General features: G+C 36.7%; 1 pseudogene; it reads left to right on the top strand.

The window, feature by feature from the left end:
- The first annotated feature begins 10616 nt into the window (after nucleotides 1–10616).
- On the top strand, nucleotides 10617–10971 carry LOC113624199 (alpha-endosulfine pseudogene; annotated as a pseudogene).
- The last annotated feature ends 4877 nt before the right edge of the window (nucleotides 10972–15848 follow it).

Here is a 15848-nt window from a genome sequence, read left to right as displayed (position 1 = left end):
CTGTGAGGTCAGGGACTATGCTTTATTTACTTTATTCCCTAGTATATTGCACAGTACCTTGCACAATGAAAGCCAGGTGTGTTGAATGACTTAATAGATTTCTGAGTTAACCAATTAATGAGATGGTCATTTTTCAATATGTAAAAGCTGGTTCAGATAATAGCACTTTATTGCTACACTCCCCATTATGGAAGCCTTGAATGCCAGGATGGTGTCCATGCAGATTCTTGGTTTCTCCTGGGTGTCCTGCCATTCACTCAGGACAGATGATGTTTGGCTGAAAAGTCTTTGATCCACATCCATTTTTTAAAAACTATTTTAGTTAAGTATAGAATTAGAATTTGATCATTTTTTTTCTCTTTCAGTGATTCAGAGATAGCATTTCACTTTCCTCTTTTGAATAATTTTTGTGGTCATTCTTATCTTTCTCTGTACAGAAACAAAGTTGCTTTTAAGATTTTTTTTATTGCTGATTTTCAACAATTTCATTATGATATGCTTTGGTGTGACCTTATGTTTCTTCTGTGGAGTTCATTAAAATTCTTGGACCTATGGTTTTATAGTTTTTATCAAATATTAATAAATTTCAACCATTGTTTCTTCATATATTTTTTTCTGCTTCATCCCCCTTTCTGGGACTCAGACATTTCAGACTACTTGAAACTTTCCTATGGTTTATTGAAGCTATATTTATTTTTTGTGGTCTCTTTTTTTCTCAGTACTTCATTTTCAGTAAATATTATTGTCAAGTCTTCAAGTTTACTGATCTTTTCTTCTGAAATATTCAATCTCCTGTGAATCCTATCCTGTTATCTCTTATAATTTCAGATGTATTTTTATTTTTTAAAGTTTCATTTGGCTCTTTTTTATATCTTTTCATTATGTTAATGATTTCCCTTAGAGTGTTATTGGACTCAAGTCATATTAGACTTGATGATAGATGATATGTACCTATTTATAACATTTTATCTTAATCATGTACCATCTTGTTTTTAGATATGCCTCTTGAAATATTGTAAACACTTGAAAAAAATGTGTAGCAATGCCTTACTGTACATGAGGCTGTCATGTTGTTCACAGGCTTCATCACTTTCTCTCTCAATCAGATATAGAATACCAGTAAACAGTTGTAGAGGAAATACATAATTTTTAAAGTATAGTTGATTTACAATATTATATTAGTTTCACATGTGTGACATAGTGATTCAATATTTTTAAAGATTATACTCCATTTAAAGTTATTACAAAATAATGGCTATAGTTCCCTGTGCTGTAAAATATATTCATATTTCTTATCAATTTTATACATAGTAATTTGTATTTCTTAATCCCATACCCCTATCTTGCCCCTCTCACCTTCCCTCTCCCCACTGGTAAGCACTAGTTTGTTCTATACTTGTGAGGCTGTTTCTGTTTTGTTATATACATTTATTTGTTTTATTTTTTTTTAGATTTCACATATAAGTGATAACATAGAGTGTTTGTCTTTCTCTGTCTGATTTATTTCACTAAGCATAATACTCTCTAGGTTCATCCACATTGTTGCAAATGGCAGAATTTCATTCTTTTTAAAGGCTGAGTGATATTCCATTGCGTGTGTATTTGTATGTGTGTGTATATCTATAAATATCATTTCTTCTTTATCTGTTCATCTGTTGATAGACACTTAGGTTGCTTTTATATCTTGACTATTTTAAATAGCGCTGCTGTGAACACTGAGGTGCATGTATCTTTTTGAATTAGTTTTTTCATATTCTTCAGATATATACACAGGAGTGGAATTTCTGGATCATATGGTAGCTCTATTTTTAGTTTCTGAGGAACTTCCATGTTGTTTTCCACAGTGGCTGCACCAGTTTACATTTCCACCAGCAATGTATGAGGGCTCCCTTTTCTCTGCATCCTTGCCAACATTTGTTATTTGTTATCTTTGATGACAGCTGTTCTGACAGGTTTGAGGTGATAGCTCAGTATAGTTTTGATTTGCATTTCTCTGATGATTAGTGGTGTTGAGCATCTTTTCATGTCTCTGTTAGTCATCTGTATACCTTTGTTCATTCAGATCTTCTGCCCACTTTTTAATTGAGTTATTCATTTTTTTGATATTGAGTTGTATGAGCTGTTTATATATTTCAGATATTAATCCTTTATTGGTCATATCATTTGCAAACATTTTCTCCCATTCAGTAGGATGTCTTTTTTTTTTTTGTCAATGGTTTCCTTTGCTGTGCAAAAACCTTTAAATTTAATTATGTTCATTTATTTTTGCTTTTATTTATTTTGCCTTAAGAAATAGATTAAAAAATGTATATTGCCACAATTTATGTCAGAGTGTTCTGCCTATGTTCTCTTCTAAAATTTTTTAATGTTTCTGGTCTTACATTTAAGTCTTTAATCCATTTTGAGCTTATTTTTGTGTATGGTGTTAGGGAGTGTTCTAATTTCATTCATTTACATGTAGTTGTCCAGTTTTCCCAGCACCACTTATTGAAAAGACAGTCTTTCTCCACTGTGTATTCTTACTTCCTTTGTCATAGGTTAATTGACCTTAAGTGTACAGGTTTATTTCCGGGCTCTCTATTCTGTACCATTAATCTATGTGTTGGTTTTTGTCAGTACTATGCTGGTTTGATGACGGTACCTTTTTAGTATAGTCTGAAGTCAGGGAGGATGATATCTCAAGCTTTGGTCTTTTTTCTCAATATTGCATTGGCAATTTGGGATCTTTTGTGGTTCCATATAAATTTTGGAATTATTTGTTCTAGTTTTGTGAAAAATGTCATGGTTATTTTGATAGGGATTGCATTAAATAGGTAGATTGCTTTGGGTAGTATGGGCATTTTAACAATATTAATTCTTCCAATCCAAGAACAGGGAATATCTTTCCATTTCTTGGTATCATCTTCAATTTCCTTCATCAGTGTTTTATAGTTCTCAGAGTATAGTTCTTTCACCTCCTTGTTAAGTTTATTCCTAGACATTTTATCCTTTTTGATGCAGTTTAAAAGGGATTGTTTTCTTGTTTTCTCTTTCTGAAAGTTCATATTTAGTGTACAGAAAAGCAACAGATTTCTGTATATTAATCTTGTATCTGCAAGTTTATTGAATTTGTTTATTAATTCTATTAGGTTTTTTCATGGAGACCTTAGGGTTTTCTATATATAGTATCATATAACCTGCAAATAGTGACAGTTTTACTTCTTCTCTTCCAATTTAGATGCCTTTTATTACTTCTTCTTGTCTGATTGCTGTGGCTAGGACTTCCAATACTATGTTACATAGAATTGGCAAGAGTGGGCATTTTTGTTTTGTTCCTGATTTTAAAGGAAAGGCTTTCAGCTTTTCATCACTTAGTATGATGTTAGCTGTGGCTTTGTCATAAATGGCTCTTATTATGTTGAGATATATTCACTCTATACCAACTTTGATGTGAGTTTTTATCATGAATTGGTGTTGAATTTTGTCAAATGCGTTTTCTGTGTCTACTGTTATAATCGTGATGAAATAACTCTTTTATTTATGATTGCTACTGGCAAATACATATATTGATCATAATGTAGTCATATTAATCAGAATTGGGCTAAATGTATTCTTTAATTTGTAGACCTATATATCATTTATTAAGTGTTTTCATCTAAATTTTCTCATTTGATAGCAGCAACAGTCCTATGGTATATAATATCCTTTTCTAGGTTCTAATTATGCTCTCCTTTTCATTTGGGGAACAAGATATCAGAAACAATAAGGAATTGTACAATGTTTATTATTTTACCATGGTCTTTTGATACCTAATGTACACTTCTGTTTTAAAAAATGTTACAATATAGCAGTAACTGTATTAATAGGAGGTAAATAATAGTAAGAAAATATTACCCATTTTATTGTCACACCAAACACAATTAATGACTAATGTTATACATGCCCCCTCTTTGCTTTTGTTCATGTGTATGTGTATATGTCATGTTTATAGCAAGGATAAATCTTAGTGAGATATTTTTGGTTTGTTTTCCTTTGTTCATGTTATGTTAACCTTGTATCATTAGTTCAGTGATCTTTTCATACAATAGCATTGTCTCTCCAGACATGAGTCATAATGTGAGTTGTTTGTACAATAGATGTTCTATTTATTGAAAATTTGATTTGGAGCAATCTGAAAATTCTATGAAAAAAGTGTGAATTTATAAATAAGAAAATAATACTCTGAAAGCCCATATAACTTTAATATATAAAAGCAACCCTCATTCAGAAATTATTGATTCTTTGTTGGCACAAATTCTAGTAAACTTGGTTTCTAGATTTCCTAAACCATATCACATTTACAGCACAAAATGTGTCAGTGATAACTGTGTCATTTTCACTGAGTATTTATTGATTAGTTGATATAGGTGAAGCCCTGCAGTATACTCTGCAGCTACAAAAATGTAGAATACATGGTCCTATCTTCAAAGATCTCAGTATAAAGTTAGAGAAACTTCACATATATAAAAATACTAGTAACAGTAAGAAGTAGAACGCTCAGACATCAAAAAGCAGTTACAGAAGAATGTTTCCAGGTATTAGAAGAGGGAATAGAATGAAAGAATTAAAGTCTATAATTAAAGAGTGACATAAAAAACTAAAACAAAAACAAAAGCAAAACAGATATCACCAGGACTTCCCTGGTGATGCAGTGATTAAGAATCTGCCTGCCAATCCAGGAGACATGGGTTCAAGCCCTGGTCTGGGAAGATCCCACATGCCACAGAGCAACTAAGCCTGCAAGCCACAACTACTGAGCCTGTGCTCTAGAGCCCGCAAGCCACAACTTGCCACAACTACTGAAGCCCGCACGCCTGGAGCCTGTGCTCCACAACAGAAGCCACTGCAATGAGAAGCCCGCGCACTGCAACGAAGAGTAGCCCCCACTCACTGCAACTAGAAAAAACCCGTGTGCAGCAACAAAGACCCAACACAGCCAAAAATAAATTAATTAATTAATTAAAAAAAAAATAAAAAAACAGATATAACCAACACAGCATTGAAATATGAGGCCATGTTCTTTCCATTCACTGAGAAACAACATGGCCTCAACTGTTTCACCTCATCTGTTTTTAAGGATGTCATCATAAAATTTACATACAGAATTTGGTTAACTAAAGTTAGGCCCATATAGCACAAACAAAATCAGCTCCATAGCAACAGTGATCTAACATAGTGGTTACAAGGGTCAAGGATGGGCTCAAAAGTCATACTGCCTGGGATTGTCATCCCAACTTCATCAACTGCAAACTTGGACCAAGTTTTAACCTGTGTCTTGATTTCTTCATCTGAAAGGGAAAATAAAATAAGAATACGTTCGTTGTGGAGTTATTGTGAAGATTGAAACAAAAATTGTAAAGCACGTAAAACAGTATCTGATACACAGGTAAATTTCAATACATGCTATTACTTAATAATAATACAAGCAACTGTGTCAATAACACTTACCTATGTACCAGGTACAGTTCTAAATTTTTACATCTTTTAACTCACTCAGTCCTTGCATCAACTCTAGGAGGGAGTTACTGCTATTATTCCCATTTTCCACTTGAGAAAACCAAATCTCAGAGATATAAATAATTTGCTCAAGGACTACCTACTTAAGTAGAAGAGTCATCATTTTAGCCAAGTGCTTTGTCCCTAGAGCCCTTTGTAATGTTGCCACCACAATATTGTTCATAACAAAACATATAAATATTAGAGCCACCTGAAAATATATTAAGCCACTGATTTCCTGAGGCAGTGATCATCTCTTCACCAAAGGATTCAAAAAAAGGCATCCAGTTAGGTAGCTGGACTATATAGTCTGTGTAGCTGCTAAGTATTTATTAAGTTAGTGTTGGGCCATGGTCAATCAACAGTAAAAGAATGTTTTATTTTTATTGTTTAAGGATGTAGGTATGTTTATACCCACTGAAGAATGTATACTCTCAGAAATTGCTTAAATGCGGGGTGTAAAGCTCCAATTATCTTTCAAAAATATATCTATAATTATATATATGATTTATATATAATTATATATATATACAATTATATGTAAATTATATGTAAATTATATGTAAATTTTCAGAAAAAATTTCTTCACCAATCCAGGAGGTGCTTTAGTTTATTGTTTTAACACACAGGCTCTAACATTAGACAAATCTGGATTTGCGATCTAGCTGGATCACCTATTTGTGTAAATTTGTCATTGTGAAATGGGGGAAATAACAATATACACACGATAAAATTATTGTTAGGAATCACTGAGATAATTCATTAAAAAGTATCTAACATAGCACATGGCAAGTGGTAAATACTCATTAAGCATTATTATTCCATTTTGTATATGAAATGTTAATTTATTAGTAAGTGCAAAGACAAACACATGGGAATATTTGTCAATAGCAATTAATTTAATAATGAACATTATTCTTTATTTTATGCTTTTTATTACCAAGTATAAAACCCATACAGAAAAGTAGACAAATCGTGAATGTACACTGTGTGTTGGGGGGGGCAGGGGTTGGGGATGGGAAGAGATCCAGTGGTATGAGAAAAGCTTAGTCTGAGAATCAGGATATCTAAATCCAGATTTTAATCTGTCCCCAACTCACCCTGTGACCTGGAAACAATTACTTTCTCTCTCTGAATATTTATCTTATCTCTAAAATGAAAGACTTGGGCAGGTTGATTCCTATTTCAAAGTTCTGGAACTAAGTGGTCAAGAGACAAGAGAAAGAATAAGTTTAATGCATATAAAAAGGCTAGAACTGGTTTAGATAGCACAGTGGATTCCTGAATCCGTAAGTTAAATAAAGGGACATTTGGGCCATTGCCACGCTCATTTGAGAACTTTGTCCAGTAAACAGTTCCACTTGGACAGTAGTCTTGGCATTTCAGGTCAGGTCTAAAATTATGAAATCATATTTTCGTGCCAAAGGGTAAAAGAGCTTTCCAAGCTAGAGCATTGCCAAAGATGTCCTAATGAAGATATACAGTCCAATCAGTGAGTTTTAACCCCTTCAAAACCTTTTAAAAACTTGACTTTGCTTTCATGTATTGCAAAATTAAATGTTTATTTCTGTTGACAATGAACTCCTTCAAGTCCTGTTTTCTAGGTAATCTAATGGAAGTTAGAGCTCAGTCACAAGAATATGTTTGTAATATTAAAAAAAGATGAGGTATCACTTTGCAGGCTAATATATCACTTTCCTTAAAATATTAAAAAATATATTCAGTTACCTAAAAAGAACCTTTATGGAGGGGTAATCAAGTATTGTCAAGGGAAGCTTTGTTGCATTCCTCTATTTACCCCTGAAGTTCATCTTTCCTTTTCTTTAGATTTCTCTTTTATACTTTCAAAAACAAACATAAATAGCTTTATTGAAGCATAATTGACACACAATAAATAACTCATACACAATTTGATCAGTTTTGACAAATGTATAAACCTAATGAAACCATCACTACAACCAACATAGTGAACATATATGTAAACCCCTTTTGAAATCCTCCCTCACCACTCATTCCCTGGTTCTTTCAACCAGGTACAACCGATCTGCTTTCTGGCACTATAAACTAGTTTGCATTTCTAGAGTTTTACAGAAATGGAATCGTATTGTATGTACTTTTTTTTGTCTAACTTCTTTCACTCAGCATAATTATTTTCAGATTCATCCATGTTTTGTGTGCATAAATAGTTCATTCATATTTATTGCTGAGTAGTATTCCATTGTATGAATATACCCATAATTTGTTTAACCATTCATCTGTTGGTGGATATTTGAGCCTTTCTCAGTTTTTGTTTATTGCAAATAAAAACTGCTATAAACATTTGTGTATAGGTCTTTGTGTAGTCATACGCTTTCATTTTTTTTGGGTAAATGCCTAACAGTGGGATGACTGTATTCTATGATAGCTGTATGTTTTTACTTAAAAAAAAAAAAAGATTGTGAGTAAAGGCAATTTTATTTATTTACTCTCAGTCTGGATGTTTTAATTTATTATTATCTTTTTTTTCCTTTTTTCACTGATTTAGAACTTCCAGTGCAATGTTAAATGGAAATGGTGAGAGAGAGACGTCTTTGCCTTGTTACTGCTCTTACAGGGAAAGCGTTCAGTCATTCTCCATTAAGTATGAGTTTAGCTGTAGATTTGCCATAGATGCCCTATGTCACTTTGAGAAAATTTGTTTCCATTCCTAGTTTTCTGAGAGTCTTTATCAGAAAAATATTAGATTTTTAGTAAATGTTTTTCTTCATTTATTGAGAAGATCATATGTTTTTTCTCTGCTCTCTCTTTGTCTTTTGGAGAGGTTGTTAATATGGTGAATACATTGAGTTTTGTGTGTTATACCAACCTTGAATTCCTAGGGTAAACCTCCACTGATTATGGCATATTATGCTTTTAATATATTTGTGTTTCAGTTTGTTAAAACTTTGTTAAGAAGTTTTACATCTATAATCATGAGGGATATTGATCTTGTAGTTTTCTTTTGTTGTAATGTCTTTGTCTGCTTCTCTTATTGGGTTAATACTGGTCTCATATAATGAGTGTGATGTATTCCTTTCTCTTCAATTTCTGGCAAAGTTTGTGTAGAATTGGCATTATTTCTTCCTCTTAGGTAGAATTCACCAGGGAGACCTTCCAAGCCTAGAATTATTTTTACTGAAAGGTTTTAAACTACAAATTCAGTTTCTTTAATATATATAGAACTAGTCAGTTTATCTATTTTTTCTTGAATGAACTTTCATAGTTTGTGTCTTCCAAGATATTTTTTCATTTCATCTAAGGTATCGCATTTATTGGCATTAATTTGTTAATATTACATTATTATCTTTTTAACATATGCAGAATCTGTAATGGTGTCACCTCTTTTGTTTCAGATCTTGGTAATTTGTGTGTTTCTTCCCTATCTTTTCTGACTAATCTGATTATAGATTTATCAATTTTACTGGTCTCAAAAATTCATCTCTTGGCTTAATTTATCTTTCCCATATGTTGTCCTTTTTCCTATCTTAGTTTTTTCTGTTTTGATCTTTATTACTTCCTATCTTTTCATACTTTGTGTTTAGTTTGCTTTTTAAATTCAATTCCTTAAGGTAGAAATTGAGATCATTAATTGGAGATATCTCTTCTTTTTAAATATAGGTGTTTATTACTATAAACCGCCCCTCATTTCCCTTGATATATGACAAGAAATAAAAGTGAGGTTATAAAAACAATGAATAGTAAAGAATTAAAATTTATCATTATTATGGGAGAATGATCATAGCAATTAGTTCATCTTAGGAAAGTTTTAAGGTTACTTGCAGTATATCTGATTTTACGATGAAGTTTAAAATGTGTTCAAAAGTGTTACACTTCTTTAAGATGGAGGAAGCCCCAGGAATAAATGTAGCAAGGTTAAATACCAATGAAGAGAGCACATCTCAGTAAAATTAGGTCTTTTTTAAAAATATAATTTCCATTAAAAGTCATTTTCATTTGTTTATGTTTCAATAAATGTATATATTTTATGGGTTTTAAAGCATCAATAAATATTAAAAGCAAGCTGATGTTTACAGTTAACTCATCTATACAAGTGTTAACTGTCCTGAAAATTCCTGAAGGGAATCTGAGTTAACATACTTGTCTTAAATATGTCATCCTCTTAAAACAGTTGGTTAATAATTTAAGATATATGGTATTTTCACTCAAAGTTGCCCATGGAAAATTTGTTAGTTAAATGCAGTATTGTTAGGGAACACTTTTTTTTCCCCATAATTATGATAACCCATAAAGTAATTTAGGAGAGAGAGGCAGACTCATGGGGTGATGAATTAGGACATCATACATACGACACTCAAACTAATTGTCAACCTGCTACTAAAACATTAGACCAAATAATCACCAGTCTGACCATTGGGAAGAGTCTTCACTCTTCACTTGGACCATCATTTACATTCCTCCAGTGACAAGATGTTCACCTTTCCCACCTTCGGTTAACTCTGAAGGTCAAGTTTCCCCCTTTAGATTTTTAATCTCCATTTTTTCCTTTCATGAAGTGGGAATAATACTAATCTTGACTACTCCACTGACTTATTTTGAGGCTGAATTTAGGCAATAACTAAAAGTTCACTGGAATCTGTATGAAAGGACACAAATTTGAGGAAGGATTGACTGTTTGAAGTAAATTCAATACTACCATGCACTTGTCTTACTGCTCAAATCCCTCAGTTATTTTATTTTTAACCTGTGTGTGTTAGGTTACAGAAATGTAGCTTGGATTAGTCTTTCTGACTAACTCCTGATTTGAGATCAAACAAGGAAGGATATGTCACTCAGGAAAGCAATATGATTGCATGGACAGGAAAAATCGGGTAAACTTGCTCTCCTGTTTGTGTCACTGGCCTCGTTTGTTTCAGAGCTGTGATATAAGACACTTAAAGCACTTGATCAATTTATTTCTTGATCAGTTTTAAACGTTCTGAAGTATAAACAAAGCACCTCTGAAGGGACTGAGCAGCCCTAGTGACAGGAGCCGAAGAAGCAGTGCAGGTTGTCCCGTTTCCCCTCCCCCTTCCCTTCTCCGGTTGACTTCTTGGGTCCCCTCACTCCACAGTCCCGATCCCACCATGTCCCAGAAACAAGAGGAGGAGAACCCTGGGGAGGAGACCGGTAAAGGAGAAGCAGGACACACAGGAGAAAGAAGGTACGCTCCCTGAGAGAGCCAAGGAGGCAAAGTTAAAGACCAAATATCTAAGCCTAGGACAAAAGCTTGGAGGCTCCAACTTCCTCACGAAGAGACTCCAGAGAGGGCAAAAGTACTTTGACTCAGGAGACTACGACATGCCCAAAGCCAAGATGAAGAATAGGCAGCTACCAAGTACAGGACCAGACAAGAACCTGGTGACGGGTGACCACATCCCCAGCCCACAGGATCTGCCCCAGGGAAAGTCCTCGCTCATCACCAGCAAGCTTGCGAGGTAACTGGGGCCCCCTTCTGCTTCCCTTCCTCACCCACCGGACTTTTATATATCATAGGCAGGGATGCAATGGGCACCTAGTTATATCTTCTCAACTTGCTAGCCAGAAATGACTGTGATTCTCCTGGGGGCTGCTGAGAAGGTAATGTGGGCTGAAGAGAGGCTCTGAGTTCATTTCTTTGGATAAATGGAGATTTTCACACCCTCATGTGGCCCAGGTAGGGGCTCAGAAATGGGAGACTAGGATTGGATAATGCTGCAAACTGTCTTTTTCTTTTGTACAAGAAACTGGAGAGATGTGCTTTCTCCTTTTGGAAGAGGATATCCCCAAATTGGTTAGCCTAGGCCTTGGGAATAATATGACAGGTTTAACGTCCCAAGGCTAACCTGACATGGTTGGGAAAGGTAGATTGAATGGAATCTGTTTTCTGTGCTTTAAGTGTTTTGTCCCTTGGGCTGCTACTGCTTCATGTTTCCATTATGACTGGTTTAGAGAAGCCTCAAAAAGAAAAACTGATTTCCTTGCCTAAAACTATAGTGCCCACTTAACCTCCTTTACTCAGTCAGTGTCTTTTACAGTTTGCCCTGGCTCTTAAATAACGTAAAGATTGGAGGATATAATTCACATAAAATGGGCACCTTCTCTCTCTCTTCCAGCATGTTGCTTTTTGAAAGTATCATGGGATAGTGGAAAGAACACTGGGTTGGGAGTCAAGATATCTGGGTTCTAGCTCCACTCAGTCTAGGCAGAACGGACGTGTAACCTTGGTCAAGTCATTTAACCTCTCCGGATTTCTATTTCCTCATCTGCAAAACAGAGTTGAATATAGATGAGATTGATTCTGATTCTAAAATCCTGAAAAAAACTGTGCTGTTCATTGTAAAGCCCAAAGTGAGGAAGGCCCATAGGTGAGCCTACAGAGGGGAACTATTTGAAGACTACATGGGGAGAGAAGTTGAGGTTTGGGGGTTATAAATTCAGGCGTGAGGGGGCTCATCAGGATCGTGGTCTTGAGGGTCAAGAAAAAAAATTCTAAGCTAGCAAAGCTCTTGCCTCTGCCCTCACCTGCTTTCCTACAATCTGGGCCCTTGCTGCTAAAAAACTGCGCTGACAGCCAAGCTGTGGGCCTGGAGAAACATGCTCAGTCGTGCACATGTGGAGTCCCACATTTCAGATGTTGTCAGCTGCCAGGCGTATTGTTAGGGAGACAAGAAGAAAAGGGATGAACTGAGCGAGCCTCCAGGGCTTAGTGCTACAGCAGAGCTGGGGCAGCAGGTTCTCAGGAGATGACTCACCTTGGAGGAAGCTGGGGAAGGTGGTTAGGGAGAAAGGGAAGAAGCACTGAGAAATCTCTGCCTTCCTAGAGCTCAGTAACCCAGCTCCTGTGCTCTGAGAAGCAGAGTGCTGATCGTGAACCAGGTGGAGGAAAGGGGCTGCAGAAGGCCAGCATCATCAATCTAGTTATCAGTAGCTTGGCCTGAATGTTACTGAATGCAACCTGCTAGTGATCACAGAGACGGCAGGGTGGGAACTAGCTAGCTGTTCAAGAGAGGAAGATTCTATAATCCTCTCTCGCCCTCTCAGCTCACCAGTTCTGATACGCCACACATCTGGCGCAATGAGAACAACTGATGAACTTGCTGATGCTCATGGAGGGGGTTGGGGGTGCCTCCACTTCTTTCCTGACCAGCCATTCACTTTTCAGGCCATCATTCCAACTGGATAGGAAAACGTTGGTGAGGAGGGAATGGAAAGAGCGAGATCCCGTGATTCCCTGGCCCCCAAACTCCTTGGCTGTCGCCTGTAATTGTATATAATTTTTGTGTTTCTTGCTCCATTTCCTTATGCTGTCTTCCTTAGTCTAAAATCCATGTGGAAAGGGGAAAGTGTTGCACATCCTTGTATAGTTTCCTCAACTGTCCCAGACATGTTGTACACAGATATGTTGTGTTTATTATATATGTAAATATATATATAATTTTGTATGTTTTCATCTCCAATCTTCTCGCATTTTGTACTATTTTCTTTTCTGTCTGAGCTGTCTTCTCTATCGGTCAGTATGACTCCTCAAGACCGAGGCCACAGCGAGTCTGGTTTTTAGGAAGGAATAGAAGAAATAGGGAAATCAGAAAAACTTTTGGTCTCTTTCTCCACCTGGTCATCTTCAAGGCTAAGAAATCAAAGAAGCAAAAGCTACCCTCTCTATATGCCACCTGTTTCCACAGCGTGAAGTGCATAGTTTCCATGGCAAAGAAGGGTCATTTCAAAATCCAAATCCAAATTGCTCTGATTAAACCTAGATTATTAAGTCCACTCAGAAGAACATGTGTGCTGTCTGGCCCTGACCTCCGGGAAGTTACCACCTGATCACTGTGTGCCCCCAGTCCGTCTCTGCTGCTGCAAGTGGCTCTGACCATGCCTCTGAGACCAAGCCTGCTCTGAGTCAGGCAGTTTACACCCCTGAAAACCTCCAGTTATTTTGATCTTGTCTAAATAATTTTTTTTCTGTTTTTGTTTTCATGGATATCTCCAAAAAGAGAACATTTTGTTTTGAAGATAGGAAAAGACTGAAATTTTCTCTCTCTCTTTTGTTTTAAACAACTCGCTGGATAAGATTGAGACATGTGCCAGGTAGCCCTGATTGTTAAGTGCGGAAGAGTGATGGGGTAGAGACTGGGGTGGAACTTAGGGCTCTTTCCCTTACTACTTGACAGTGTTTTCTTTTTCTTCTGTGTTGGTCCGTAGCGGCCAACTTGAATGATGCTGCCCGGGGCTCTGCCAGATACTGAGACGTTGCCCCCCTGGGTCCTGTGCTGGCTCCTGGCCCTCCCTGCTTTTGCAGCCAGGGTTCCGGAGGTGGCTTGGGTGTGGGCTGGAGAGGCAGAAGCCCCTGCCCTTGTTGGGAGACGTCTCAGTGAAATCCTGGGGGTGGGGGTGGGGATGGGGGTGTGAGAGGGTGGAGTGGAGATTTGGGGGAATATGAATTAGGGCTTGGAGTTGATAAAAACATTCTTGACTATCCTCCTGCTTAACCACGTGGCTTCTGTGGGGTGGGTGTGAGGAAGAGGACATAAAGTGGACTAAAGATGAGAGGCTCTGATTCAGCTCTGTAGAAGAATGCCTTGTTTGCTTGGATGTGGCCGGGGACCTGGTGTCAGATAAAGGAAACTGTCTGTCTAAATATGAAAGAGGCAGACAGCTCCTCTGCAGAGCAAGCTGAGAACTCAATGTTAATTGTTCATAAAAAAAAAAAAAAGAACCTCTAAGGGGACAGTCTATTAGGATGTTTGCCTAGTCACTTCCTGCTTCATGCCCACATCCTCCTATACCCTGTTGTTTCCTTGCAAGAGTAAGTCCCTGCTCAGGTATGGACAAAAATCCCCTTATTTTTCACCTGAAATTTGCCGTGGAGACACTTAGTTCACCTTGCGTAATCCCACTTTCCTTATTACTTCTTTCTAGCAGTCTTCTGTCTAGGACGGTAATCCCACAGCAGGGGCCATAGTCTCAAAATCTGGGTGTGTGTATGTTTTGGGGGTGGGGAGATGGGGCTTCAGGACAGGATTTAGAAGTTTAACGCCCAAGAATCTTGGCTGTAATTTTTACAAACTATTTATTTTTTACTGTTATGTAAAGAGGACATAATATAAAACTTACAGAATTGTTGAGCAATGTTATATAAGGCAATATAAGGCATGTCGCGCAGAATACATTGATCTGTCTTGGGAATAGGACTTCCGTTTTGTAATTGAACGGTTCTTAATTGTTGAGTGTAGTAGTACAGAGCTTAAAACAGCCTCTCTCTTTTCTCTCCATCTATTGATTCTGGTGTTTTCTGGGGTGAAAGAAGGTATATCTAACTCCTCTTGGTTTTATGAATCTTCTGAAGCTTTGTGGAGAGCCATTTGTTAGTTTCCTTTGTTTCTGATTAGCCAAGGACAAAGGAAAAGGACGTAAAGGAAGGGCAGAGAGATCACGTCACCCTCTATTGGAAGTTGGCCCATGTTTCTCAGCTGACTTTCTTTTGATTGAGAGTCTTATAATTATATTTGGGGATGGACTCCAGGATACAGAGTGATGATTATTTGTCACTGATAATTTAGTAATTATCATTTTGCCTGAATGGAGAAGAACCCAAACATTTGCTGGGCACCTCAGGAGGAGGCAGTGAGTGGGGCAGCCATCCTTCTGAAGGCAACTTCTCCACGGCCATGTTATAACAGTAGCTCCTGTGTGGGTTCTCACGGACGCTTAAAAAAATCTCCAAAGCCTTTGAAAATGTACTTTCCCCCATTTTAGACTGGTTTAAGTTACTTATTTTTTAGTGATATCACAAAGGACAAACTCCACAGTTTTTATTTCTGAGCCAGATGGGTACATTGTATTTTTTTTTTCAATATGAGGCAGCAAAATTATTCTCCAAGCAGCAAGATTATTATGCTACTTGTTCATATTCATCATGTTGGGATTCCCTTTCTTGCTTTCAGTGTAATTAGTTTGGTCTGTATTTCTGGATGCTGAGGAAATGCACAATAAATATGGACCCTTGCAAGCATTTTAAAAATACCGATTTCTCTAAAATTCTTATATTCAAGGAAGCGTGTCTCATTCTCCCTTCCGTTTATTAAGAATAAGGACAGCATTTCCACTCACTGCAGTGTTAGCAGGAGATCTTCTAGCAGCAACTACGTCTTACATTATTAATAGCCTCACAAAAAATGTGCTGTTGCCGTGGTGGGTACGTATCAATTTGTACCAGGGTAGGACGTTTTCTCAGGCATGAATAAAAAACCAGTTCAGGATGCAGGATGTGTATAATGATATCAGGACTCACAGTATAACAGACTCATCAGCATCCTGGTGATGTGGAAGGAACACTG

The sequence above is a fragment of the Aethalodelphis obliquidens genome, unplaced genomic scaffold, assembly GCF_003676395.1.
Source record: "Aethalodelphis obliquidens isolate GAN/ISIS:26980383/991018 unplaced genomic scaffold, ASM367639v1 scaffold12, whole genome shotgun sequence".
Classification (NCBI taxonomy): Eukaryota; Metazoa; Chordata; class Mammalia; order Artiodactyla; family Delphinidae; genus Aethalodelphis; species Aethalodelphis obliquidens.
This window is presented reverse-complemented; position numbering and strand designations above follow the sequence as displayed.